This window comes from Camellia sinensis, chromosome 8, assembly GCF_055761805.1.
Source record: "Camellia sinensis isolate YWXY chromosome 8, ASM5576180v1, whole genome shotgun sequence".
NCBI lineage: Eukaryota > Viridiplantae > Streptophyta > Magnoliopsida > Ericales > Theaceae > Camellia > Camellia sinensis.
The window spans coordinates 12,274,762-12,302,209 of NC_138968.1; the positions used below are offsets into that span (position 1 = coordinate 12,274,762).

The 27,448-nt window shown below is 42.6% G+C and overlaps 2 long non-coding RNA genes across 3 annotated transcripts; one reads left to right on the top strand and one right to left on the bottom strand.

Moving 5' to 3' along the window:
* The first annotated feature begins 175 nt into the window (after positions 1-175).
* On the top strand, positions 176-27,448 carry LOC114286268 (uncharacterized). Of its 2 annotated transcripts, XR_003637456.2 has the most exons (3): positions 176-1,320; positions 13,511-13,613; positions 26,089-27,448. It is a non-coding gene; the product is annotated as an uncharacterized LOC114286268 (long non-coding RNA). The 2 variants fall into 2 exon arrangements; XR_003637454.2 differs by lacking the exon at positions 176-1,320 and having other exon boundaries at positions 12,847-13,613.
* On the bottom strand, positions 22,764-25,941 carry LOC145796820 (uncharacterized). Its single transcript, XR_014337371.1, has 3 exons — positions 23,567-25,941; positions 23,401-23,486; positions 22,764-23,303 (listed from the first exon to the last, which is right to left on the bottom strand). It is a non-coding gene; the product is annotated as an uncharacterized LOC145796820 (long non-coding RNA).

A 27,448-nucleotide genomic window follows, 5' to 3' on the forward strand; every position in this document is an offset into this window, starting at 1 on the left:
AAGTTTAATGGTGATACAAGTTGTATATTTGCGTAAGATCTTTACCTCAAAGCTCTTCATGAAAGAGTCCAGATCTGGACTCGTCGTGTGCAGATTTGAGTCTCTTCACGTCCGGTGAGTCAGATTTGTTTGTGTTTGAGAGAGAGAGAGAGAGTGAGAGAGAGAGAGGACTTCAGAAGATTCAGAGGGCTTGTGGGAATGGGGTTTCTAGAAATCGATTCCACCAAATCAATTCACCGCTTCCTTCACGGACTCGAAAGACGCTGACATGTCGATTTCAGCGCTCGAACTCTTTATCGTCACAGCGAGACATACCTTGAGAATTTCAGAGAGAAAAAGCAATGGAATAAAGTAACAAAGTTGAGATTGAGAAGATGAGAGATACAACTACTACTATTCTTCAACTGAGAAGATCAATGGCTTTGTTGCTCATTCTCCATCTATAACCTATATAAAAAGCATGTAACAGTGGTATAACGCTGCTGCTTGCAGTGGTGTAACACTGTTGCTTGCTTCCTTTCTAACGCTTTGCAACAAACAAATTAAACTGCTTGACCTCTGTTTGCTGGCTTAATGGTTTCTCCAAGAATTCTGAATGTGCTACAAATGAAAGCGGTGGAGACTCTAGCTTCAACATGTGGCTGTTGCCTCTTCTCTGCCTTCTACCTTGTCTGAAAGAAATTGCACAGATATGTTTATGTATTCCACGTGATTGTAAGAGAAGAGGTAAAATTGATCTCTAAGATGTGGCTATGGTTTTGCCCCAAAATCTGTAGATATAATATAGATTCTAGATTGTGGGAATTGGTTGGTCCTCCAGATTGGACAAGCGGTGTGTCCATGTGTTTTGTATCGGATGCTCAGATGTAGAAAATTATATATATACAGCTCTTCATTCTACAGTTAGGTGTCATCTGCAGCAAACCAAAAATTTTTCTCAACTTTCTGTATTGTATGTTTTCTGGAGATGACGTGCCTCACGTTGTTTCTTCCATGTGGGTGAGGAGGAGTGTTTCGGTGGGTTACCGAATGGACAACCAACCCAGATGATCCAAGTCTTGCTTCCGGCTGATGGATATTTTTGGGGTCTCTCCAAGAACCTTCTTTGTTTGGTGTACCGCTTGTAGAGACAAATAATTGGAAGCTTGCACTTCTTATAGAATAATACCCAGATGTCTGCATTTTGAGTTTGCATTTGCATCTCATTCAGGTCGCACAAATCTGTTTTTTTTCACAAAAGTTACCTTAATTGAGGCCTATCTACAGAAAACCAGAGAAGAGAAATAAACGAAGGTTTATTCTCAATTATGTTCACCTGAGGTTTGGCTTTCATGGTCCCCTCTTCTGTTTTCTTTGTAGTGTTTGCTTTGTGATTTATCTATTGATTATAGGTTTGTAGCCATTGAATACACCTACGAGGTGTTTGTGAATATGTTTATAAGAGAAACTGCATGCTTACTTCTCTATGAAAGTGAATCAACAAAAATTCAGAATTCACAAATGAAAGATGAAAGATTCTCAAATAAAGATTAGTAATAAAGAAACATATCCCAATACAATACCAAGATGAAAACCATCAATTCCTACTGAATTCACAAGAGCAAGATGCTTTCGACGTGAACAAACCTTACCTTTCAGTCACCAAATCAATATATATATATATATATATGATTGGTCATATAAGATAGAGAGAAGGAAATGAATCTTTTGACCACTTTTATTTGGCTTTTTTGGTTGATATTTTTTTCTTTGTTTAGCTAAAATCTAATCTTCTGAAACTACCTCTTTTAGCATAATCTATTCTATTGATTTTGGAGATCTCTCTCCCTCCATTTGTACACCTCTTTCCCACTCTTTCTCTCTCCATACACACATATATACAAACAAACACATGGGTGTGTGTGTGGGACTTGATTCTTCTTGGTTTATGAATGTTTGTAGTTGGTTCTTCAATAAACGTGGTTTAAATTTTGGGTTTATAACAATTTTGAGTAGAACATTTGGAAAATTTAATTGAAGGTTTGTGGGTTTAGTTGCAAATTTCTATGTTGGTAGTTTTAAGGTGAATTGAACTGACATAAACAAGGGAATCAAATTTGATTGCTCTGTTTTTGGGTTGGCTAATAATGGAAGTACAACTCATGCCAGGGTAATGTGTCATAGGCATTTTTTCATGATGGTGCTGAGGATCATCGCTTGCTTCTTTATGATTTCAAACTTGTGCTCTTTGAATTGTCCATTTGGGAATCAAAAGTTTCTGTAAGGGTGTTCTCATAGTGGGATAATTCATACTTTCTTGATTTTGTTTGTTTGTTGTTTTATTTCAATTGAAATACTAGAAGGAAAACGCTTTTAGAGATAAGTTTTTTTTTTTTGGCTGAAAATGATACATATTCACTTTACTAATATAGAATATGCAATACATCCATGATGTACTTGGCATTCTCTAGATGTTACCTTTTATTGGATCAGTAGTCTAAGCAGTGAACATCCTCTATGCCTTACAATTTTTTATCCACTTGCGTTTTTTGAACTTCCACACGGCGATTTGACTTAGAAATGTAGTTTCTTTTTGCTTGATTAGCTAATATAGTTCTCATGTAAAGAATGGAAATGATATAAATTGGAAAATTAATATGCACTTTATTTTTCTTTTGATGGGCTTTACTCATTTTTTATTTGAATTCATTAAATATTGAGCTTAAAGTCCTTACTATGACCATTTCCACGTGTGGATTTCAAGATGAAGCTGTTAACAGTTGCTGGAAAAAGACTGAAACTTATGATTTGGGACATAGGTGATTAACATCAATGACTTGTTATTTGGAACTATTTTGTTTATTCAATGTGGAAAATTTCTCGGATCCCAATAGTATTTCCCCCTTATACATGTAACAATTTTTTTAGTTTTTTCTTAGATGTTTTTGTTATAAATCTCTGACTCAAGGCAGGAATGTTTCTTTTTTGGTACTGGTTTTCATTTTCATCGTAACTTGGCTTGTTAGGCCTTTTAAAATCAAACAGTGTCAAAAGAGTTGATATTTCCAAAAATGCCATCAACCAAGTTCAGGAAACACCAAGACATACATATACAGACAACAAGAACTGCTTACATAGTCTGCTAAGAAATGGGTTTTTGTGAATGTGTGTGTATGAGAGAGAGAGAGAGAGAGAGAGAGAGAGAGAGAGAGAGAGAGAGAGTGCTTTTGAGAAATTTAAATTATGAGTATCAAGTCAAGTATGTAGATGAAGTAACAACATTCTGATAGCACAAGAGGAGGAATTTTTATAGCGATCCCGGGTTTACCCTTGTTGTACAGTGATCCGGACATGTGTCCGTGGATGTTGGTAGTTGTTTATTTTCTAGTTTGCATCCTCTTTACTTTGTATACTGAGTTATAAGATGCGTTGGGCAGGTTTGTTTTAGGTTGGTTGTGTTTGGGAGCCTAGTGTTGCTGCCCAGAATTTTGGACCTTCGCTCGAGCGAGGAGTTGATCGCTCGAGCGAGAGTGGGTTCGTGCTGGTGGGTCGAGCCAGAGTGGCTCGCTCGAGCGAGCAGTTGCACCTGGTTCTGGACCTGAGAGCTGTCTTTCTTGGCTCGAGCGAGCTTTTCGTGGCTCGAGCGGTCTGGGTTTTTCTTCGCTCGATCGAGAACTTCTTGGCTCGAGCGAGCGTTTTTTGTGTCTGGTCGCTCGAGCGACCAATCCTTCGCTCGAGCGAGGGTGTTTTATATCAGCGGACAGCAGCGTCTTAAACATCACTTTTTCAGTCCCTTTCTTTGAGCAAAACCTAAATTCGACACTCTCTCTCTCTCTAAACTTGCACTCTCTCTAAAATTTGATCTCCCTAAGGTGTGAATCTAGCCTAGGGCCTTTGTTAAAAAGATAGAGGGCGTTGAGAGCTTCGATTTAATCTGAAAAAGTTTGGATTTGGAGCAAGTTGATCTTGGAGTCTTCATCTCCTTTTTGGCTTAAACTTCAAGGTAGGGATATCCTACTCCACTCTATGGGTTTTGTCTTTAAATTTTGGTATTTTGAGATGTTGGGCTTGGTTTGGTAATTTTGTGAAAGTTTGGGGCTTTTGTGCAATTTTACAAAAGTTGGGGTTTTATTCATAATAAACCTAGATGCATGTTTGGCATAGAGAAATGGAATGATTGTTGAATCATTGATGAAAATGGGACCTAAAGGTTGAAATGTTAATTATGGGAATTGACCTAATTACATTGTTTAATTAATTGGGATAATTAATTGAGAAGAATGAAGAAACGTAATGTTGATCGAATATCCATTGTGCATTTATTTTCTGTTTAGAAATAACTGCTTGGGCTATCGGTGGAGGATAGTCGAGATTGTTGTAGACAATGCATGATGATTAGGCAAATTGAAACTAATCAATGGAATGTGTCATGGAACTTGACGGTTGATAGAATACATTAATTGTATGTATTGGTGATTGTATATAGAATCAATGTGTTTATATACGTTATGTGTAGAGGAGGAGATAGGGGATGTACGCCGCAGTTTAGGGGAAGATAGGGGATGTACCTCTAAACCGGATAGGTATTGGGAGGAGATAGGGGATGAACTCCGTAGACAGAGCTCATATGCTTGTCTAGAGAAGTGAAGATAGAGCTTATATGCTTATCTTTGTGAAGTGTGGATACAGCTTGTATGCTTATCTGTGGATATTGTTGATATACATATCTGTTGTAGAATGTGGATATAGCTTGTATGCTTATCTGTGGATATTGTAGTTATACATATCTGTTGAGAATGTGGATATAGCTTTTATGCTTATCTGAATGTGAGATATAGTTTTTATACATATCTATGGAAATGATGATAGAGCTAGCATGCTTATCTGTTGAAAAAGGGAAAATGAAAAGTAATTGGGACTTGTAAGTCGTTGACATAAATATGTAATTTATGTGATTGTATCAGTGTTGACCAACTATCAATTGCTAATGTTTTAGTCATTGTCCATGGTTGGTTTAGTGTATTTCTACTGGGCTGTGGCTCACCCTATATGGGAATATCATTTTCAGGTACAGGAAGCATGCCACCTCCAAGGACATAGCTTGGGAGGTTAGAGGCGGACATAGTGTAGTTGTTTAACTTTTGATGTATTACATGTAATTTCAAGCCAAGGGCTTAATGTGTAAACGAGTTAGTACTCTTTTGTTGAAACCAAGTGTTAACTTGGAAAGCTGTAAGCCCGTAGGGCATTTTGTTTTGATGTTAACATGTAATACTTATGTAATGAAACTCAATGTAATAAAGGAATGTGGTTAGTTTATATGTAAATGCATGTTTTATCTGATGGGTTTATTGTTACAATTTTGAGGGCGTTACAACTTGGTATCAGAGCGTACCGGGTTCGAATACTTTGGGTACGTGGGAAGTGATTAGGATCACAATGGGTTTGTCTCGCTTGATAGAGACTTAGATGTAGTATCATATGCTATGTGCTTAAATGCTAACATGCTTATGTGACTATGTGGGTATGGGATTTAATTTCTAGGATGTTGATTGGATCCTTGAGTTTCTGGGAGTCTTGTTGGAAAAGCACTTGATCAATGCTATTTCTAACCGGAACTCTAGTAACGTCTCGGGACTATTATTATCCGGAAATGAAATTCGTAAGTGCTTATGTGTTTATGTGCTTATGTGGAGTGAATTACAGTTGTCCATGCATTAGGACGTGAGTGTCTAGTTTCGGCACACTTATGAATGTGCTAACGTTCTGTGTTGCCTTTATTAGGATGTCAGGACGAGGAAGAGGAGCTAGGCGTGGTAGACCTGCAAGGCAGGAAGTACCGTTACCGGGTGAGATTCCGGCAGTACAGGAGGGAGTTGGGCAGGCCAATGTGGCCGAGCCAGTGGGTCAGCAGGCTATGGGTGCCTTGGCCAGAGAGATAGCAGGAGCTTTGGGTATTCTTAGAGCTGGGAATCAGGCAGCTGAGACAGGGCCTTCCTTCTTGAAAAGGGAGTTCTTCCGGTGTAATCCGGACGAGTTTATCGGGGATCCTAAAGAGCCGCTTAAGGCAGATGAATGGCTCGAACAGACAACGAAGACGTTTGAGATGTTTGGCATCGAGGACGGAGCACTGAAAGTGACCTTGGCATCCTTCCAACTGAAGGGAGATGCGGGTCAATGGTGGAAGTACGAGAAAGCTCGTGTTGGTGGTACTTGGGAGGCGTTTGTGAATGCTTTTCAGGAGAGGTTTTTATCAGCAGCAGCTAGGGAGAAGCTGAGGGATCAGTTTAGCCGGCTTAATCAGCAGGGCTTGTCAGTGGCCGAGTTTGAGGCTACTTTTACCAGTCTGTCTAGGTTTGCACCTGAACTGGTGGCGTCTGAGGAACGCCGTTGCTATGAGTTTGAGCGGAAGTTGAGGCGGGGCCTCAAGTTGAGAATTGGTGGGTCTTATATTCGAGAGTATAGACACCTAGTGGACGCTGCAGCTCATATGGAGCTTATGATGCAGGAGGAGGATGAGGGCCAGAGAGGCTCCAAGAGGAGCCAGGATAGTCAGGGTGATGGCAGGAGACAGAAGGGTTATAACCCTCAGCAGTCGCAGGGTGGTGTTGCTAGATCGACCTTCCCAGTGCCGAGTGCAGGCTCCGGGAGAGGTGGTCAGGGGGATTTCACCTGTTACAAGTGTGGCCAGTTGGGTCACAAGGTTTCGGTTTGCCCGCAGAAGGGTGGGGGTCAGAAAGCCGCTTCTTCTTCAGCTAGACCGCAGAGTCAGAGTTTGGGCAGGGGGCAGCTCTTGACTTGTTATCAGTGTGGACAACCTGGGCACATGAAGAGGTTTTGCCCACAGTTGAGTGCCACTTCGGGAGCGTCTGGTTCTAGGCAGACGTAGGGTTTTCAGCCAGCTCAGTCTGTGCAGGCCTCGAGGGCCAATCCGGGAGCTTCGTCATCCCAGTCTGTGCAGCAGTCTTTTGCTCCGAGAGGTGAGCAGGTAGACCAGGGGCCTACGGGGCGCGTGTATGCGGTTACCGCGCAGGATTTAGTACCGGCTCCATCAGTAGTGAGAGGTACTTTTCTGTTTTGCAACTCAGTTGCTAATGTGTTGATAGACACGGGTGCATCTCATTCTTTTGTATCTGCTGCATTTGCATCTGTTTTGGAATTGGAGTTAGCACAGTTAGCATCTCCTATTTGTGTGGTATCGCCTTTGGGTGGTGAGTTGATTCTGAAACAGGGTGTTAGAGGATGTGATATAGAGGTCGCCGACTATAGGCTTCCTTTTCCGTTTGTTGTCATGCCCATGAAGGGTTTTGATGTTATTTTGGGTATGGACTGGTTATCATCATACCGGGCTGTTATTGATTGCTACCGCCAGAGGGTCACGTTATGTACCTTGAGCGGGGAGTGGTTCCATTTCTTGGGAGACCGGGTTGGTAGTGTTTTGCCACCGGGGTATGATTCGCGAGGGCGAAGTGAGCTTAGTAGTCTACTTGCTAGCTTTGAGAGTGGTGAGAGTGGTGAGACCCAGCTTGTGTTGCCGAGGGTGGTTTGTGAGTATTCGGATGTTTTTCCCGAAGATCTTGTTAGTTTGCCTCCTCACTGAGAGATAGAGTTCTCTATTGATTTAGTGCCTGGTATGGCGCCGATTTCTATGGCACCTTACCGTTTTGCTCCAGCAGAATTGGTTGAGTTGAAAGTTCAGCTCCAGGAATTGCTCGATAAGGGCTTTGTTCGCCCTAGTGTTTCGCCGTGGGGAGCACCGGCCCTCTTTGTTAAAAAGAAAGATGGTGCCTTGAGATTGTGTATAGACTACCGGAAGTTGAATCGGGCTACGGTTAAAAATAAGTATCCTATGCCCCGTATAGATGATTTGTTTGACCAGTTGAAGGGTTCCCGTTGTTTCTCTAAGATAGACTTGAGATCGGGTTACCATCAGTTGAGGGTCAGGGAGGAAGACATTCCTAAGACAGCATTCCGTACGCGGTATGGCCATTACGAGTTTTTGGTGATGCCATTTGGGCTTACCAATGCACCGGCAGTCTTTATGGACTTGATGAACCGAATTTTCCGGGAGTTCTTAGACCGATTTGTGGTTGTTTTCGTGGACGACATCCTTATCTATTCGTCTTCTGAGGAGGAGCACAAGGCACACTTGAGAGTGGTGCTTGAGTTACTTAGAGCCCATAGGCTGTATGCCAAGTTTGGGAAGTGTGAGTTCTGGCTGGGGGAAGTCAAATTCTTAGGCCACGTGGTATCCGGGGAAGGGGTGTCTGTTGATACATCCAAGGTTGAGGCAGTGCAAGATTGGGCACAGCCTAAGAGTGTGTTTGAGATCCGCAGTTTTCTGGGATTGGCTGGGTATTACCGTCGGTTTGTGAAAGATTTCTCCAGGTTAGCGTCACCGTTGACTAGACTGACTCGGAAGGGAGTCAAGTTTGTGTGGAGTGAGACTTGTGAAAAGTCGTTCCAAGAGCTGAAAGTTAGATTGACCACCGCTCCGGTATTGATTATTCCAGAGAGAGGGTTGGGATATGCGGTTTATTGTGATGCCTCACGAGAGGGTTTGGGTTGTGTGTTAATGCAAGAGGGGAAAGTGGTAGCTTATGGCTCACGTCAGTTGAAAATACACGAGAAGAATTACCCCACACACGACTTAGAGTTAGCAGCTGTGATCTTTGCCTTGAAAGTCTGGAGGCACTACCTTTATGGTGAGAGGTTCGAGGTATTCTCGGATCATAAGAGTTTGAAGTATCTGTTTACACAGAGAGACTTGAATTTGAGGCAGAGGAGATGGATGGAGTTCATCGAGGATTATGATTTTGAGTTACATTATCATCCGGGAAAGGCCAATGTTGTGGCCGATGCCCTTAGTAGGAAAACCATTAGTGATGTAGCTTGTATAGCCATCCGGGAATGGGAGATGTTGGGAGCACTGGGCGAGTTTGATTTGCTACTGGGCGAATCTGTTGAGGCTGCGGCCTTGTTTTCTGTTGTTGCGCAGCCTACACTTGTGACTAGAGTGTTAGAGGCACAGAGAGGTGACCTTGAGGTAGAATCCCTCCGAGAGAAGATCTCCAGTGGGAAGACTGAGAAGGGTTTGACGGTGTATCCCGACTTGAGTGTGAGATACCGAGACCGTGTGTTTGTACCGGAGTCTTGCCGAGAGGAGGTACTCCGAGAGTTTTACCATTCGCGCCTTGCGGTGCATCCGGGAGGTACTAAGATGTATCAGGATTTGGGTCGCCAGTTTTGGTGGCGGGGTATGAAGAGAGATGTGGCTGTTTTCGTATCGAAGTGCCTTACTTGCCAGCAAGTGAAGGCCGAGCATCAGAGGCCAGCGGGTTTGTTGCAACCCTTGCCTATTGCCGAGTGGAAGTGGGAGCATGTCACTATGGACTTCGTTGTAGGTCTTCCGAAGACTCAGCGGGGTAGTGATGCTATTTGGGTGGTTGTAGACCGGTTGACTAAGTCGGCGCACTTTATTCCTATGCGCGTGAGAGATTCGGTAGATCATCTTGCCGATTTGTATATTCGGGATGTAGTGAGATTGCACGGGGTCCCAGTGACGATCGTCTCAGATAGAGATCCTCGTTTTACTGCCAGGTTGTGGCAGAGTTTGCAGAGTGCCTTGGGCACTAAGTTGACCTTTAGTACGGCTTATCATCCTCAGACTGACGGGCAGTCCGAGCGTACTATTCAGATCCTCGAGGATATGCTTCGGGGTTGTGTCCTGGATTTCAGTGGGACGTGGGAGAGGCACTTGCCATTGGTAGAGTTTGCCTACAACAACAGTTTTCAGTCTAGCATCGGTATGGCACCGTTTGAGGCCTTGTATGGCCGACCGTGTAGGTCTCCAGTTTGTTGGGCCGAGGTGGGTGATGCACCTTTGTTGGGTCCGGAGTTGGTTAAGGAGACGACGGAGAAAGTTGAGCTTATCCGTAGGAGGCTTGTTACAGCCCAGAGTCGGCAGAAATCTTATGCTGACCGTAGGAGGAGGCCTTTGGCGTTTGAGGTAGGTGATCATGTCTTTCTGAAGATATCACCTAGGCGAGGTCTGATGAGGTTTGGGAAGAGTGGGAAGTTATCCCCTCGGTTTATTGGTCCTTTTGAGATCCTTGAGAGGATAGGTGAGGTTGCTTATCGGTTAGCCTTACCGCCGCAGTTGTCCGGAGTGCATGACGTGTTTCATGTGAGTATGCTTCGGAAGTATGAGCCAGATCCATTACATGTATTGGATTGGACTGATTTAGAGGTAGATGAGGATGCCTCGTATGAGGAGAGACCAGTTCGGGTCTTGGATAGGCGGGATCAGGTCCTGCGTGGCAAGACCATTCCTTTGGTGAAAGTCTTGTGGAAACATCACGGAGTGGAGGAAGCCACTTGGGAACGTGAGTTGGAAGTCCGAGAGAAATATCCGGACTTGTTTGTTGATATGTAATCTTGTATTTAAATTTTACATTTTGTTGAACTTAAGAGCTTTTATATATGTCTTAAGTTGTGAAACATTGAAAATGTTTTGGTTATTGGAAGTATGTTTTGGAACTTGCCTTCTATGGTAGTTGGATGTAACACTATATATGTTGAATATATTGTTGACATTGGAAAGTTAGTGCATAATGTTGGTGCATGTTAATACTACATATGTTGTTTACATATTGTGATATGTCTCTTGTTAAAGGGATGGGATGACCGGTAATGGGTCGAAGTGTTGAATGTTCAAGTGTAACATTGTTTAAAATGAAGAAAAACTTGTTTTGAAAACTTGTGCTTAATTTCGGGGGCGAAATTCTTTAAGGGGGGGAGGTTATAGCGATCCCGGGTTTACCCTTGTTGTACAGTGATCCGGACATGTGTCCGTGGATGTTGGTAGTTGTTTATTTTCTAGTTTGCATCCTCTTTACTTTGTATACTGAGTTATAAGATGCGTTGGGCAGGTTTGTTTCAGGTTGGTTGTGTTTGGGAGCCTAGTGTTGTTGCCCAGAATTTTGGACCTTCGCTCGAGCGAGGAGTTGATCGCTCGAGCGAGAGTGGGTTCGTGCTGGTGGGTCGAGCCAGAGTGGCTCGCTCGAGCGAGCAGTTGCACCTGGTTCTGGACCTGAGAGCTGTCTTTCTTGGCTCGAGCGAGCTTTTCGTGGCTCGAGCGGTCTGGGTTTTTCTTCGCTCGATCGAGAACTTCTTGGCTCGAGCGAGCGTTTTTTGTGTCTGGTCGCTCGAGCGACCAATCCTTCGCTCGAGCGAGGGTGTTTTATATCAGCGGACAGCAGCGTCTTAAACATCACTTTTTCAGTCCCTTTCTTTGAGCAAAACCTAAATTCGACACTCTCTCTCTCTAAACTTGCACTCTCTCTAAAATTTGATCTCCCTAAGGTGTGAATCTAGCCTAGGGCCTTTGTTAAAAAGATAGAGGGCGTTGAGAGCTTCGATTTAATCTGAAAAAGTTTGGATTTGGAGCAAGTTGATCTTGGAGTCTTCATCTCCTTTTTGGCTTAAACTTCAAGGTAGGGATATCCTACTCCACTCTATGGGTTTTGTCTTTAAATTTTGGTATTTTGAGATGTTGGGCTTGGTTTGGTAATTTTGTGAAAGTTTGGGGCTTTTGTGCAATTTTACAAAAGTTGGGGTTTTATTCATAATAAACCTAGATGCATGTTTGGCATAGAGAAATGGAATGATTGTTGAATCATTGATGAAAATGGGACCTAAAGGTTGAAATGTTAATTATGGGAATTGACCTAATTACATTGTTTAATTAATTGGGATAATTAATTGAGAAGAATGAAGAAACGTAATGTTGATCGAATATCCATTGTGCATTTATTTTCTGTTTAGAAATAACTGCTTGGGCTATCGGTGGAGGATAGTCGAGATTGTTGTAGACAATGCATGATGATTAGGCAAATTGAAACTAATCAATGGAATGTGTCATGGAACTTGACGGTTGATAGAATACATTAATTGTATGTATTGGTGATTGTATATAGAATCAATGTGTTTATATACGTTATGTGTAGAGGAGGAGATAGGGGATGTACTCCGCGGTTTAGGGGAAGATAGGGGATGTACCTCTAAACCGGATAGGTATTGGGAGGAGATAGGGGATGAACTCCGTAGACAGAGCTCATATGCTTGTCTAGAGAAGTGAAGATAGAGCTTATATGCTTATCTTTGTGAAGTGTGGATACAGCTTGTATGCTTATCTGTGGATATTGTTGATATACATATCTGTTGTAGAATGTGGATATAGCTTGTATGCTTATCTGTGGATATTGTAGTTATACATATCTGTTGAGAATGTGGGTATAGCTTTTATGCTTATCTGAATGTGAGATATAGTTTTTATACATATCTGTGGAAATGATGATAGAGCTAGCATGCTTATCTGTTGAAAAAGGGAAAATGAAAAGTAATTGGGACTTGTAAGTCGTTGACATAAATATGTAATTTATGTGATTGTATCAGTGTTGACCAACTATCAATTGCTAATGTTTTAGTCATTGTCCATGGTTGGTTTAATGTATTTCTACTGGGCTGTGGCTCACCCTATATGGGAATATCATTTTCAGGTACAGGAAGCATGCCACCTCCAAGGACATAGCTTGGGAGGTTAGAGGCGGACATAGTGTAGTTGTTTAACTTTTGATGTATTACATGTAATTTCAAGCCAAGGGCTTAATGTGTAAACGAGTTAGTACTCTTTTGTTGAAACCAAGTGTTAACTTGGAAAGCTGTAAGCCCGTAGGGCATTTTGTTTTGATGTTAACATGTAATACTTATGTAATGAAACTCAATGTAATAAAGGAATGTGGTTAGTTTATATGTAAATGCATGTTTTATCTGATGGGTTTATTGTTACAATTTTGAGGGCGTTACAATTTTTCCTGCTGAATTATTTCCTTGCCAAATAGCTAGACAGATTCCTTAGTTTCATTATTGGTAGGAAAGAAAATTTCCTTTTAGAAGCTTCACATGTTTTTGATTTTTGGTTTTGGAAATGACCTGGGGTTTTTGGATTTTCATTTTCTTTATTTATTTGTTTTATATTTTTAAGTAATATATCATACATTTCTATTGCTTGGATTTGGATTTCAAACTTAGAAAATTTGATAGGTCTGCAAAGCTTCTTTGTCTTTCCTGTTGGGATTTACAATTTTGAACTATTGATGTATTCCAAATATGGTTACCCTTGTTATTATCTTGTTCATTTACCGATATTAGAAATATAGTTATTTTTGAAAAACAAAAAATGATTAAGATTGGTTAGCTCGAGCTTATATTTAAATATAACATTTGCATTACAGTTCTTTTTATTCCTACCATCAAATAAAAATTAGGTACTTTAATTGTGATTTTTGTTAAGATTTCAACTCAATGGTGCTCCCTTTGAGCCAAAATTCTGGCACCGCCACTGGACTTGGTAGTCAAATCCTTTTTGTGTTCTCTTTAGTTGTTGATAAAATGTTAATAGTCTTCTTGGAAGTGCAACTCTTCACGAGCCATTTGAAGTCAACACATCTAATCCTCCCGCGGATTGTAGGTAATCAAAGATGATCACAAAATAGGGTTCACTACTCAATACATCTGATAATCTTCAATCAGTGAACTCAATTGAAGATTCACAACCAGAAAATTTCGATCAGGTGTTTGTCTCTCACTATATAAATTTGAGTATAAATTGTGCAAATGAAATCAAATGTCTAATTAATTTTTGATCGTATTGCATAATGTAAACTAACTTGGATTATACCTTTGATCATTTGAATATATGTTGATTATGCTTCAACCTAAGACATCCTAGGTAGGACTAAGGAACACAATTTGTTTAATTTGCACTTGAATAATTAATGACTTTTGAAATTACTTGACAACTTTAGATGCATAGATAAATAAATACAGTAGATTAAGCAAGAAAAAAAATTAAATTAAAATAAAAAGAAAAGAAGTGCCAATTGAGTCGCAAGAAAAGGGCAAAATAAAAAAGTGCCAATGGAATATATTTTATGGTTTTGCTTTAAATAAAAAAAGAAAAAGATTCAAATAAACAAATTTGGGATAGGTTGACAAGTTTAAGCAATATTTTATGGTTAGTCATTCCATCCCAATTATCTAATATTTGAAGTTTGCAATATTTGTAGATTCAAATTGAAGCTTTCAAGTAAATGGAATTAATGTATTATTAACGTAGTTTACTTGTGCATACATCTTCTTTCATTTCTTTTGATCATGATGCAGCATGAAGGTCATTTTCTTCTCTTGCGATGTCTTCCCCACATATGTTAACTGTTCTTGTTTCTTCTGAAAATGGCAAGATATTGATTTGATTGAATCATTCTTCTGCTTTTATTCGTAGCCTCCCCTTTTGTGTAAGAAGATTTTTTACTTTTGCCTTGTCTGTAATCAGTTTTGAAAATTTGAAGTTCATTTAACTATTGAAATGTAGTAACTTGTGTGGAGTCGCATCTTTTTCATTCTTGACATTTCTACGTAGTCTTACAATAATTGGCTCTCTCATTGTGAGATCAAACAAAATGCTGTTGAATAGTCACATGACTCACATTGTTATTGGGTGAACAAGTAGTAGTAGGAGGTTTGTAATGTATAGTTGACAATGTTTTCTGGTGGCCTTTGGTTTCATGAGTTTGAATTACTTCCTAAGTTTGTTATTGTAAGAGGAGCTAATTTAAGCCCACTAAATTATTTAGGCCTAATAGCCCAAGATTAGTGGGCCCGAATTTATCGCAAGTCCAAGATTGGTGGGCTTGGATTTATCGCCGTCAAACGAGCTGAATGGCTCTAAGCCTCGAAAGGGTTCGGATCCACGAACCTAGAGACTTACTCATGCCCGGACTCGAAAGGGTTCGGATCCACGAACCTAGAGACTTACTCGGGCCCGGACTCGAAAGGGTATTAGGCAAGCCTAGAGATCCGAGGCATTCAGACTCGAAAGAGTTCGGATCCACGAACCTAGAGGTCCGAAACACTTGGCTTCGAACGGATTCAGACGCAATCTAGAAGTCGCTCCGTTAATGAGTCCCAGAACACTTGCGGGCTCGGAGCTTTCCGGGATCTACGTACCAGAACCATGGGCGTAATGGAGTTCGAACAAAGGACCCGATCCCGAGGACGGTGAGTGGAGATAAATTCACTCTTCGGTTAAACTAGCATATACCCGGGTCGAGGTGGCACGACCCCGGGGGGTCCATGAGACTCGGCAATATTTTGCGGCAGGACGTCCTCTGGGACTACCCCTGACCCTTTGGGATGATTGGAGATCATTGGTTAGGTGTGGCTAAGAAGAAGGGTTCGCCGAGGGAGTGATCTCCTCTTCGGGGTTTTCTCATCCTCGGAGAAGTCACCTCCTCGGAGAGGTCACCTCCTCGGACAAAGTGGTTAGAGAGAATATCCCCCATGTGCCTTGCACATGGGCTCCATCCTACATCATGAGGTGCCTATAAATAGCACCCACCCATAGCTTTACAAGGGATGAATTTTGGAGATTTTTGAACTCTTGGGAAAGAATTAATTTCCCCTCTCCATTATCAACCTTGAGAGTGAAAGTGGGAGATCCATGGGAGAGCCTTGCCATTATTCTATTCTCTAGCCATTTTGCCTTCTTCTTCACCCAATCTCTTATCTCCATCATCTCCTTTGTTTTTGTGTTCTTGAGTTAAGACCATTGAAGAATCTAAGCCTCTCATCATCTTCTAGAGAATTCGAAGTTGTTCTTCAAGGATCTTCGAAGATCTTCGAATTTTCTAACTCTTTTCCTTGAACCCTCACCTACATTTTGGCGACTCTGCTGGGGAGGCGGATTGGTTAATGGTCTCAACGAGATCTGGAATCCACACAACTCCAACAAGGATGGCGGGAGAAGATGAAGTTCACCAACAAGGATCCTCTAATGGTGGTGATGACAGAACCATTGCTCCAGATCAACCACTTTTGCTTGAAGCCATTCAAGGACTTCAGAATACTCAGCAAGAGATTCTTACCACTCTTCAGAATCTCACTCACACCATGTTGGTGATGAGTTCTAACTTTGCACCGGCCCCAAACGGAAATCAAACTGGTGGTGGAGTTATTCCCGCCGGAGCGCAAAATCAAATCCAAGGAGAAGTAGGCCCCAATCAGCCTATGGCTCATGGCAATACGGCCACAGTAACACATGCGCAAACCACAGTAGGCGGCAGCAGTTTGCCCATGCCCGGGCTCCATGGCGTGCCAAGCCAAGATCCAATGGTGACTAGGGGAGTTTCTGGTGTAATGAATGGCGCTCCAACGACTGCTGGTGTCCAGGAAAACATAAGGAGCATGATGGCGCAAAAGGGAGCTATGCCCGTACCTAATCTTGTTACGCCATCAGTAAATGTTACCCAAGCACCAAGCGGGCCTCCTTTGGTGCCGACAACAAATCTGCAAGCACAACCCGGTATAGCGGCGCCGTACGGTGGACTTTATGGGCCTCAATTCAATGTCCCATCACCAACTGGCTTGTCTATGGGCGCTGATGGCCAATATCGTCAAATGTCCTCACCAATGATGAATTCGCAGCACCAGAATGGCCAAGTCGCCCCTAGTTCAGTCTTCGGGTCCATAAGCCAAGTCCCGGGAATACCACCATCAAACTCTCTCCCTCAGCAGTTTCTCACTCTCGCCGATGTGCAGGCCATGTTCGATCTCGAACGGGGCAAGAGGACCTTACCCTCTTTGCCTGATCCAGACGTCAAGCCGCCTTACCCCATTGAGATGCTGAGCTATCCATACCCTGAGGGGTATACAGTGCCAAAGTTCATCAAGTTCGACGGCAAACAAGGAAATGCCCGAGAACATGTTGTGCGATTCATCGAGACTCTGGGTATTCACGGTTCAAACCACGTCCTCCGACTGAGAGAATTCTCTAAGTCCCTCACCGACCGAGCATATAGTTGGTATGTTAATTTGGCCCCAAACTCTGTCCGAAGTTGGGAGGAAATGGTTAACAAATTCCACTCCAAGTTCTTTCAAGTGGCGGAGAAGGTGACCACACTTACATTGTGTAAAGAGAAGCAACAAGAAAGTGAAGACATCCTTGACTACGTCAAAAGGTTTCAGGACAAGGCCGTAGATTGTTATGAAGCAGTTGAGGAGAGTTATCTGGTTCAAATCTGTCTAGAAGGGGCATTGAGCAGGTACAAAATGTTTCTAGTTAATCACAAGCTACCCACCTTCTCGGCATTAATGGAAGCAGCTCGGAACATTAGCATTCCTCAGGCTCAGGAGTCCGGATTTAAGGCCAGTTACAAGACTAGTTTCAAATCGTCTCGTGGACCTATTGTTGCTGCTGCCTCTGCCCCAGATACCCGAAATTCACAAGGAGGAGGTCATAGAGGCCAGAAGAGAAAGCAATATAATGGTGAAAAGGGGAATGTTTCTTATCCATGTGGAATCGAGGAAGTGAAAGCTCTAGTTAAGGAATGGGTGGCTGACGGAGAGCTAAAATTGCCTTATGTTGAAGAAATGCCATCAAAAAAGGACCGTGAGAGCCCTGAATTCTGTGTCTACCATTGTACATTGAAACATCCGACAGAGAAGTGTTGGACTCTCAGGAAAATCTTCAGAGATAAAGTCGAGGCAGACGAGTTGAGGTTCAAAAAGCAAGGGACTCAAGACATCCGAGAACAACCATATCCTCAACACCGAGACAAGGGCAAGAATGTTGCTATGATAGCTTATGAAGGCCCGATGATCGAGGCTATCGCCAATCTTGATGACGATGATTGTTAGCTAGACGACATCCTCGAGCCAGAGGGTGAGCAAGTTTACTATGGAAGTGCTCTCGATCCAGAGGGCAGAATGTTTATGACTCATAGCGAAGATCCCTTTGATCCAGAAAGAGGAGCAGAGTACTACAGAAGAGGAGAACACCATGTTTATGTGGCATCTTATTTTGAAGAGACCGAGGAGATGGTTAACTACGAGCCTCCAAGAGTGGAAAAAGATCCGGATCACTATGCCAAAACCTTGCAAGACTGTGTAAAGTTCAAGCAGTTCTTTGACCAGCTTGGACTTTCCAGGGAGGCAAGAACGGAAATCACCAAGTCTATCATTAATATAGCCGAGGCACACCATGAGGAATGCATGTCGATTGAGGGGTCTATCCCGAGGAAGGCAAAAGAGCAATCTAGTGCCATTACTTTCTCCGAGGCTGATCGAAAGTATCCTTTTTCTCACAATCGCCCGCTTTATGTGACTGCTTTTATTAACGGGGTTGAGTTCAAAAGGGCCTTTCTAGATAGTGGGGCCTCTATCAACATTATGACTCGCGCTACTCTAGAAAAGGCCGGAATCTCTGAAGAACGCATTGTGAAACAGCCGATAGTCATCACTGGCTTCGGTGGAGAAAGGGGAGTTACTATCGGATGTGTAACAGTTGATTTAGCCGTCGGAGAGATTCGCTCGGCCACCAAGTTCCATATTATCGATTCTGAGGCAAATTATCACATCATTTTAGGAAGGACCTGGATGCATAGATATGGGGCTGTACCATCAAGTTATCATCAGTGTGTTAAGGCTAAATGGGGAAAGAAGACGGTGACAATTCAGGCTACAGAAAGGCCTTTCGAGATCCATGAAGCTCATTATTCTGATGCCATCTACTTTACCGAACTGGCTGTCGAAGAAGTTCCCACCACCTCTAAGCCTCGAGGGGTCAAAATTCCTCGTTGGGAGGATATCAAAGATGACAAGGAGCCGATGGCAGAGTCAAGTAAGCGGGCAATGTCTAGAACAGAAAGTCCGCCTATTCCTCGGAAGGTGATGAAAGTTCGAGAAGGAGGCAAGATGGTGTACTATTTATGAAGGTGCGGGGAGTCGGTTTCTTCAGTCACCGACTCCGAGTCAAAAGAAGAGCCTCCTGACAATGATATAGTAATAAAGCCTGAAGTGGCTCCAGAATGCATGCAAGATGGACCGAAGCCTCAGCCCGAACAACTTATTGAAATAGATCTGAGTGATGGACAAGATGCACCACAAGATGCACCGAGGCCGGTATTCGTAAGTTCGAGCCTTAGCCCAGAGAAGCGGGAACAGTTGTTAAAGTTGATAAGCCGATACTCAGATGTGTTTGCTTGGTCATATAAGGAAATGCCCGGACTAGATCCTGACCTAGTCTCCCACTATCTTAATGTGTTTCCAAACTCCAAGCCAATTAAGCAAGCTGCTCAAAAATATCATCCAGATCTCGAAGAGAAGATTAAGGAGGAGATTGAAAAACTTCAACAGGCTGGTTTCATCCGGCCAATACAGTACCCCGCGTGGTTAGCAAACATCGTGCCAGTAAAGAAGAAGAATGGCCAAATCAGAGTATGTGTAGACTTTCGAGATTTGAACAAATCTTGCCCGAAGGATGAATTCCCTCTTCCTCACATCGACACCCTCGTGGATACTACCTCGGGACACCAGATGTTCTCATTCATGGATGGATTCAGTGGATACAATCAGATTAAGATGGCTGAAGAGGACGCAGAAAAGACTGCTTTTAGAACACCTCTCGGAAACTTCTTCTATACAGTCATGCCTTTCGGACTCAAGAATGCCGGTGCAACTTACTAAAGGGCTATGACTGCAATCTTTCATGACATGATCCATCATGAGGTGGAAGATTATGTTGATGATCTAGTGGTGAAATCCAAGAAAGAAGAAGACCATCTTCGAGACCTTGAGAAGGTATTCAAGAGGTGCCAGAAATTCAAAATGAGGATGAATCCTCTCAAATGTGCTTTCGGGGTGACGGCCGGGAAGTTCCTCGGGTTTCTTGTACATAGGCATGGTATCGAGGCAGATGAAGACAAGGTCAAATCTATCAGAGCAATGCCTTCCCCGCATTCTCAGAAGGAGTTAAAGAAGTTCCTCGGGAAGGTGTCTTATATTCGGAGGTTTATCCCAGCACTTACAGAGATCTCTGCCCCTTTCGGTTCATTATTAAAAGGAGATGCCAAGTTCGAGTGGAACCAGGAGCACCAAAAGGCCTTTGAGAGAATCAAGGCGGCCTTGACCTCGCCTCAGACCATGATAGCCCTGTAGCCCGGGATACCTCTACTGTTGTACTTAATTTCAACCCCCAAGTCCATAGGGGCATTATTGGTCCAAGATGTAGATGGAGCAGAACGCCCGGTGTATTACATCAGCCGGAAGATTCGAGGAGCAGAAGTCCGATATACTCCGGTAGAGAGACATTGTTTAGCTTTGGTATTCACTGCCCAAAAGCTCAGACATTACTTCTCAGCACATCAAATTCAGATTGTTACTAGAAGTGATCTAATCTGATACCTCCTCAGCAAGCCTGCTCTAACCGGGAAGGTGGCAAGATGGTTGCTAGCACTAGGTGAATTCGAGATCACATGTGTAGCCCCCAAGGCGATCAAAAGCCAAGCCTTCGCTGACCTCCTTGCTCAATTTCCAAGTGGTGACTATGAACCAGTGAATGAAAAATTAAGAGGAGAGGTGCATGCAGCTATGGCTTCCGAGGAAAGCTTTTGGACATTGAGCTTTGACGGAGCAACAGCCGGAGGTAAAAGAGGAACCGGGATAGTCCTTACAAGTAAAAGTGGGGAAAAGTTTTATTTATCTTATAAACTGGATTTCCATTGTTCGAATAAAGAAGCCGAGTATGAGGCTTTTATTTTAGGCTTGATAGCAGCTGAGAAGCACAGTATCAAGAAGATTCGGATTCGGGGGGACTCAAAGTTGATAGTGAAGCAAGTTTCAGGACAGTTCGTCTTAAAGGAGCCTGCCTTGGCCACATATCGAACAACAGTCCGAAGGCTTCTTGACAAATTTCAGAAGGTCGAAATAGAGCATATGTCTCGTTCCGACAACAAGTTTTCAGATGCCCTCGCAACATTAGGGGCAGGAGTTGATATCCCAGAGGAGGAGGCGACAATTATTATCAAGAAGAGAATAGAGCCTTCGATAATACCTGAAGACAAAGGCCTTCCGGAGGACTGGACAGGAGAAGTCCTCGAACAACTTAGAAGCAAAGTTGGAAAATTGACTATGGCCAAGCTTGCCCAATTCATAATTATTCAAGGTGAACTTTATTTCCGAGAAGGTACCGGATTCCTAGCCTGGTGTGTTGGCCAACAAGAAGCAAGTTTCCGACTACAACAGATCCATGAAAAGTCTTGCGGGGATGTGGATATCAGTCTGTACAGAAAGATCCAAAGACATGGCTTTGATGGTACATGATGGCCACAACCCGAGCAGCTGGTGAAAGCTTTCCAAATGATCTTGCAACTCTAGGGGCAAATTTCAACATTCCATGGAAGAAGTCTATCTATGACATTTACAGTTTGCATTTACTACATTGTCCAAGAAGTTCTATCTTTCTTATGTTATGAAGAAATTTATTTCTTCCATATTATGTATCTCCATTAGAAGTTATTTTCTCTATATTGTATATCTTCATTGTGTTATGTTGCTTGAAACAGTTTTCAATTTTTTTACTGCCCCTCGAAGAAGAAAGAGGAATAGTAGACTCGGTTACCAACCTGAAGAGACATTTCTTGACGTAGTAGAAGTATACTCCTACTCAGACCTCCGAAGAGCAGCTATTGCTTCCATCAATGTAAGCTTTGAGGGTCTTTCTTATTGAAGCAGAGTGTGTGTTCCCACTCGGACTTCCGAAGAGCAGCCCTCGCTTCTATCAGTGCGAGTCTCAAGGATCTTTCTTGCTGAAGTAGAGCGTGTGCTCCCACTCAGACTTTCGAAGAACAGATCTTGTTTCCATCAGCGTGAGCTTCGAGGATCTTTCTTATTGAAGTAGAGTGTGTGTTCCCATTTCGACCTCCGAAGAATAGCCCTTACTTCTGTCAGTTCAAGCTTTAAGGATCTTTCTTGTTGAAGTAGAGTGTGTTCTCCGCCTCGGACTTTCGAAGAACAGATCTTGCTTCCATTAGTGCGAGCTTCGAGGGATAGCCTTCGCTTCTATTAGCTGCCGAAGTAGAAGTGCGCATCCACTCGGACCTCCGAGAGACAGCCTTGTTCCTGCTCGGACTTCTAAGGGAGAGCCTTCCGAGGGACAACTCTTGCTCTCATTAGTGCGGGTCTGAAGAACAGCCCTTGATTTCATCAATACGAGCTCCGAGGATCTTTCTTTTCAAAGTAGAGTGGACTCTTACTCGAACTCCCGAGAGATAGCCTTTGCTTCCATTAGCTGCCAAAGTAGAAGTGCACATCCACTCGGACTTCCGAGGGACAGCCTTGTTTCTGCTCGGACTTCTGAGGGAGAGCCTTGTTTCTGCTCGAACTTCAGAGGGACAGCCTTGCTTCTGCTCGGACTTCTGGGAGACAATCTTTATTTCTGTTGGTGGAAGCTTGGTAGACTCGGTTATCTTTCAGAGGAATCTTTCTTGCCAAAGTAGGGTGTGTGCTACCTTCGGACTCCCGAGGGACAGTCTTGCTTCTGTTCGGACTTCCGAGGAACAGCCCTTGCTCTCATTAGTGCAGGTTCCAAGGGCCCTGAGGTCGTGGATTTCAATCAAGAATTCATTTGCCTGAAATAGCAAAACCGACAACTGAGACAAACAATATAAATTTCAGATCATGATTCAGGCATTATCAGAATGGGGCAACATCAACAAATAATAATTATCTATTTAAGCTACAACAATTTTATTACTCTGAGCAAGTTCATGAAAATGCAACAATCAAGTTTTTGTCTCTCCGGGCTGGTTTCTCTCAAGCCGACGTAAAACTACAACAGTCACACAAAATTTTGGCATCAGCTATGTATTTTCCCAAGCATCCACAAGTTAAACAAACAACAATATATCATCTTTATTATTCAACGAGAGGAAGAGGGAGCCGAATTTCATACTCATAAATTTGGGACTGTTAGAGGGGTGAAGTCCGAAGCCGATGTTGGAAATTCAAGTTGAAATCAGAAAGGTTTTATAGACTGTAATCAACAGGACTGAGCTAGGCTGGGCAAGACCACGCACGTTGCGTTGAGTGGGCGAACGTGCGTGGTCGGCGTTGGACAGTTGAGGACGAAGGCAATGTTGAAGACGTAGCGGAGCCGGCGTCGATCAAAATCAACAAGACCGGGCTAGGCTTGGCAAGACCACACACGTTGCGTTGAGTGGGCGAACGTGCGTGGTCGGCGTCAGATAAGTTGAAGCCGGAAGCAACACTGGTACCACAGAAGAGTCAGCAACCACACACGTTGCGTTGAGAGGGCGAACGTGTGTGGTTTGCATTGGACCGTCGAAGCCGGAGGAAGAGTTTCAGCAGAGAGAGGCCAGCCGTAGGTATTGTCTTCACTAGTTCAAGATTGTTTGCAAGCCTCAAGACTGAAATAAATTATCACCAGAATTCCCAAATTAGAAAATGTATCAGTGCATATTTATTTTGAGCACAAAAGTCCATCAAAACAATAAGAAGGAATACCCGCAGATCCAAAAATGCAAGAAGAAAAATGAAGAAGGTTTTGAGCAAAGATTCAACTAGATCTTGAAGTCCAAAGATCAATAAATCTGAAACAGTGAAGGGAATGGAATTAGTTGAGTGAAAATCAAAACCCATATATATATATATATATAAAGAGCTCACTCACAGATCTGGGACAATCAAGAAGATGAAGCCAATCGAATGAAGACAAGCTGAGGAAGAGCAGAACGTCACAAGCGCCGCCGGAGTGAGGAAACGTCGAAGTCGGCGGTTCCAAATTGGCGAAGCAGCTGGGCAAACCAACGCCGCGTTGAGTGGGCGGCGTGGTCGGCGTTGGCCAGGAGCGACTGGAAGCGGTAGCGAGGCTGCAAGTGACGGATGAAAAGCACACAGGCCGTACGAGTTGACTGGTCGCGCGCACAAGACAGATCCACATCTGGTTCTCGCATGGAATGGGTAGATCTGCAGATAATGTTTTGGGCGACGGTGTATTGGAAAACACTAGAAAGATTGGTGTTCTGACGGAGTTGCGGCAGCAAATGGTGTGCAAGCAAGGATAGCCCGTTGTTGTTGTAGAGGCAAAACGAAACTCTGCTGCAAAAAGAGGAGTGAAATTTAGATTATTATTTTCTTAATTTTCTTTAAAAAAAAAAAAAGAAAAGAAAAGTAAATGGCAGAAACAGAGCCTCTTTGAAAATGTTGAGAGCTGGGTTTGTCTTGTAGAGGGAGAACCAGCTGGCCACGATTTGGTTTGGTAGCTGTAAATAAAATAAAAAAAAAAATTCGTGGCTCTGCTTTCTTGATTTAGAGAAGCAGCGGCGGTGGTCTTCAAATAGAGTGCAAAGCAAGCTGTAGAGAGAGGAGTAGGGTTTGAAAAAAAAAAAAAAGAGAATAAGATTATATATATATATATATATAAGTGGTGGGCCTTATCTCTCCAAGATTCAAAAATAAATGGGCTGCTGTATTGTAAAAGAAAGTGTGGCCATATCTTGTTGAGAATGAAAAAAAAAAAAATAGATTCTTTAATTTGCTTTGACTTGGAGTAAAACAATGCACCTTCAAATGTTCTAGAAGACTTGGAATTATTCAGGCTCTTAAAGAATTAAAGGATCAGGATTTGTTTATGAAGAAAAGCGTAGCACAGATATTTATTTGGTGTCCAAAAAGCAATATGTTTTTATATTGTTGTAAAAAAAAAAAAAAAAAAAAGCTCCAAAAAAAAAAAAAAAAAAGAGTTATTTATTTATTTTTTATTAGTTGTCAATTTTTTCCGTAATTTACAGTGAGTCCTCAGTTTTTATCCATAGATTTTATCAAGGCCAAATATTCTCGAAGACATAATGTGAAGCATGGCTGATAAGGTGAAATTATGCATGTCCGAGAAAATTACAATTTCTCATACACGCAAGGGGCAAATGTAAGAGGAGCTAATTTAAGCCCACTAAATTATTTAGGCCTAATAGCCCAAGATTAGTGGGCCCGAATTTATCGCAAGTCCAAGATTGGTGGGCTTGGATTTATCGCCGTCAAACGAGCTGAATGGCTCTAAGCCTCGAAAGGGTTCGGATCCACGAACCTAGAGACTTACTCATGCCCGGACTCGAAAGGGTTCGGATCCACGAACCTAGAGACTTACTCGGGCCCGGACTCGAAAGGGTATTAGGCAAGCCTAGAGATCCGAGGCATTCAGACTCGAAAGAGTTCGGATCCACGAACCTAGAGGTCCGAAACACTTGGCTTCGAACGGATTCAGACGCAATCTAGAAGTCGCTCCGTTAATGAGTCCCAGAACACTTGCGGGCTCAGAGCTTTCCGGGATCTACGTACCAGAACCATGGGCGTAATGGAGTTCGAACAAAGGACCCGATCCCGAGGACGGTGAGTGGAGATAAATTCACTCTTCGGTTAAACTAGCATATACCCGGGTCGAGGTGGCACGACCCCGGGGGGTCCATGAGACTCGGCAATATTTTGCGGCAGGACGTCCTCTGGGACTACCCCTGACCCTTTGGGATGATTGGAGATCATTGGTTAGGTGTGGCTAAGAAGAAGGGTTCGCCGAGGGAGTGATCTCCTCTTCGGGGTTTTCTCATCCTCGGAGAAGTCACCTCCTCGGAGAGGTCACCTCCTCGGACAAAGTGGTTAGAGAGAATATCCCCCATGTGCCTTGCACATGGGCTCCATCCTACATCATGAGGTGCCTATAAATAGCACCCACCCATAGCTTTACAAGGGATGAATTTTGGAGATTTTTGAACTCTTGGGAAAGAATTAATTTCCCCTCTCCATTATCAACCTTGAGAGTGAAAGTGGGAGATCCATGGGAGAGCCTTGCCATTATTCTATTCTCTAGCCATTTTGCCTTCTTCTTCACCCAATCTCTTATCTCCATCATCTCCTTTGTTTTTGTGTTCTTGAGTTAAGACCATTGAAGAATCTAAGCCTCTCATCATCTTCTAGAGAATTCGAAGTTGTTCTTCAAGGATCTTCGAAGATCTTCGAATTTTCTAACTCTTTTCCTTGAACCCTCACCTACAGTTATAGTTTTTAAATTTTAGGGTGTGGAAGGGTTTAATTTCAATTTTTTTCCCTTTCTACATTACATTGTTTCTCTGATAACATTGTATTACAATGTGACCATTTATTTTTTAGCCCATTCCTAACTAATTAACTTGGTTTATTTAGGAAGCTCACAGGTTCATCTGCCCTCTTCAAATTGCCACCTTGAAGTGTGTCATTGAGTCAACATTGAAGTTTCTTTTATGTTCGAACAAGCCATTTTCTATTTGGGATCGCTTGGTTTGCTTGGAGAGTGTTGTCCTATGTCAAGTAAAAACTCACCATTGCCAGAAAGAATTGACTGTATGCATCACGGGTCATTTCAAGAATACCCACAATTTTGTGGTTGCAGCTGGGTGCAGCATTCCTTGACTACAGAGGAGGATCTCTCTTTTCATGCCGAAAAATCATTAGAAGACTTCTACATGCTGAAATACTGCATATCCTAAAACAGAGGTCTTGATTATAAAAAGTCAGATGGCTCAACTGAGATGTGCAACGGGTGGTTTTGTTTCGGATGTGGATGTGAGGGACAAACTCACAGCCTTCATTTTGAAGAACCCACCCGAACCAAAGAAATGTTCCAAAGACAAGAAGGCAATGCGGAGGGCTGAAAAGGAGTGACTGAAGGAAGGTGAGGCTGCTGATGAAGATCAGAAGAAGCTGAAGAAGGAAGTGAAGAAGAAGGGGTCTTCCAATTCCAAGGATGGGCCTGCAAAAGTCAACTACAACAAAAACAAAGCCAGTGGTTCTGATGAGGATCAAAGTTCACCAACTATAAGTCAGGTTGATGAGAAAGAAGAGACGGACAATGATAATGACGACAATGTGCAGTGGCAGGCCAACACGTCACTGGAGGCAGCCCGCCAACGCATCGAAAAGCAATTGAGATAACCATTCCCATCTTTTTCTGGTAGTGATAAATGACAGCAGGTATATAGTGCTTGATCCTGAGACACTTCAACTGAGACCAGGATTGAAAAATCAAGTACACGGTCGAGGGTGAGGGTGAAGAGGAAAGTTTAGCGAACAAGCTTCACTTGTTATAGAAATGTTGATCAATGGATGGATCAATACTGATTCTGTGAACTTGTTTTTGATAGTGGTGCATTCAATTTTTATGTGTGGATCATCCATGTTCAATGCAAGTGTTGGAATACTTTTGAAGTATATCTCATCTGTGGTCAAGAGCACATGGAAGTCTTTAATTCTTAAACAACACTGGTAATTCTTTACCAAATTTTGGTTCGATATGATCTTTTATTTAGAACTAAAAGACGAAAGAGAAAGATGAGAAAATTCTACATTCTCTAATATGTGAAATAAGATATTGTTTTCGTCACCTTAATGTTTACAAATTTGATTCTAAGTCTTTGTTACTTGAACCCCTGTTTTTAAGTGTGGCATACATATGTTTGTCTTTTTCTTTTTTAAAGACAGCAAGGAACTCATTCTCTAATAGTGAAATAAGATATTCTTTTCATCA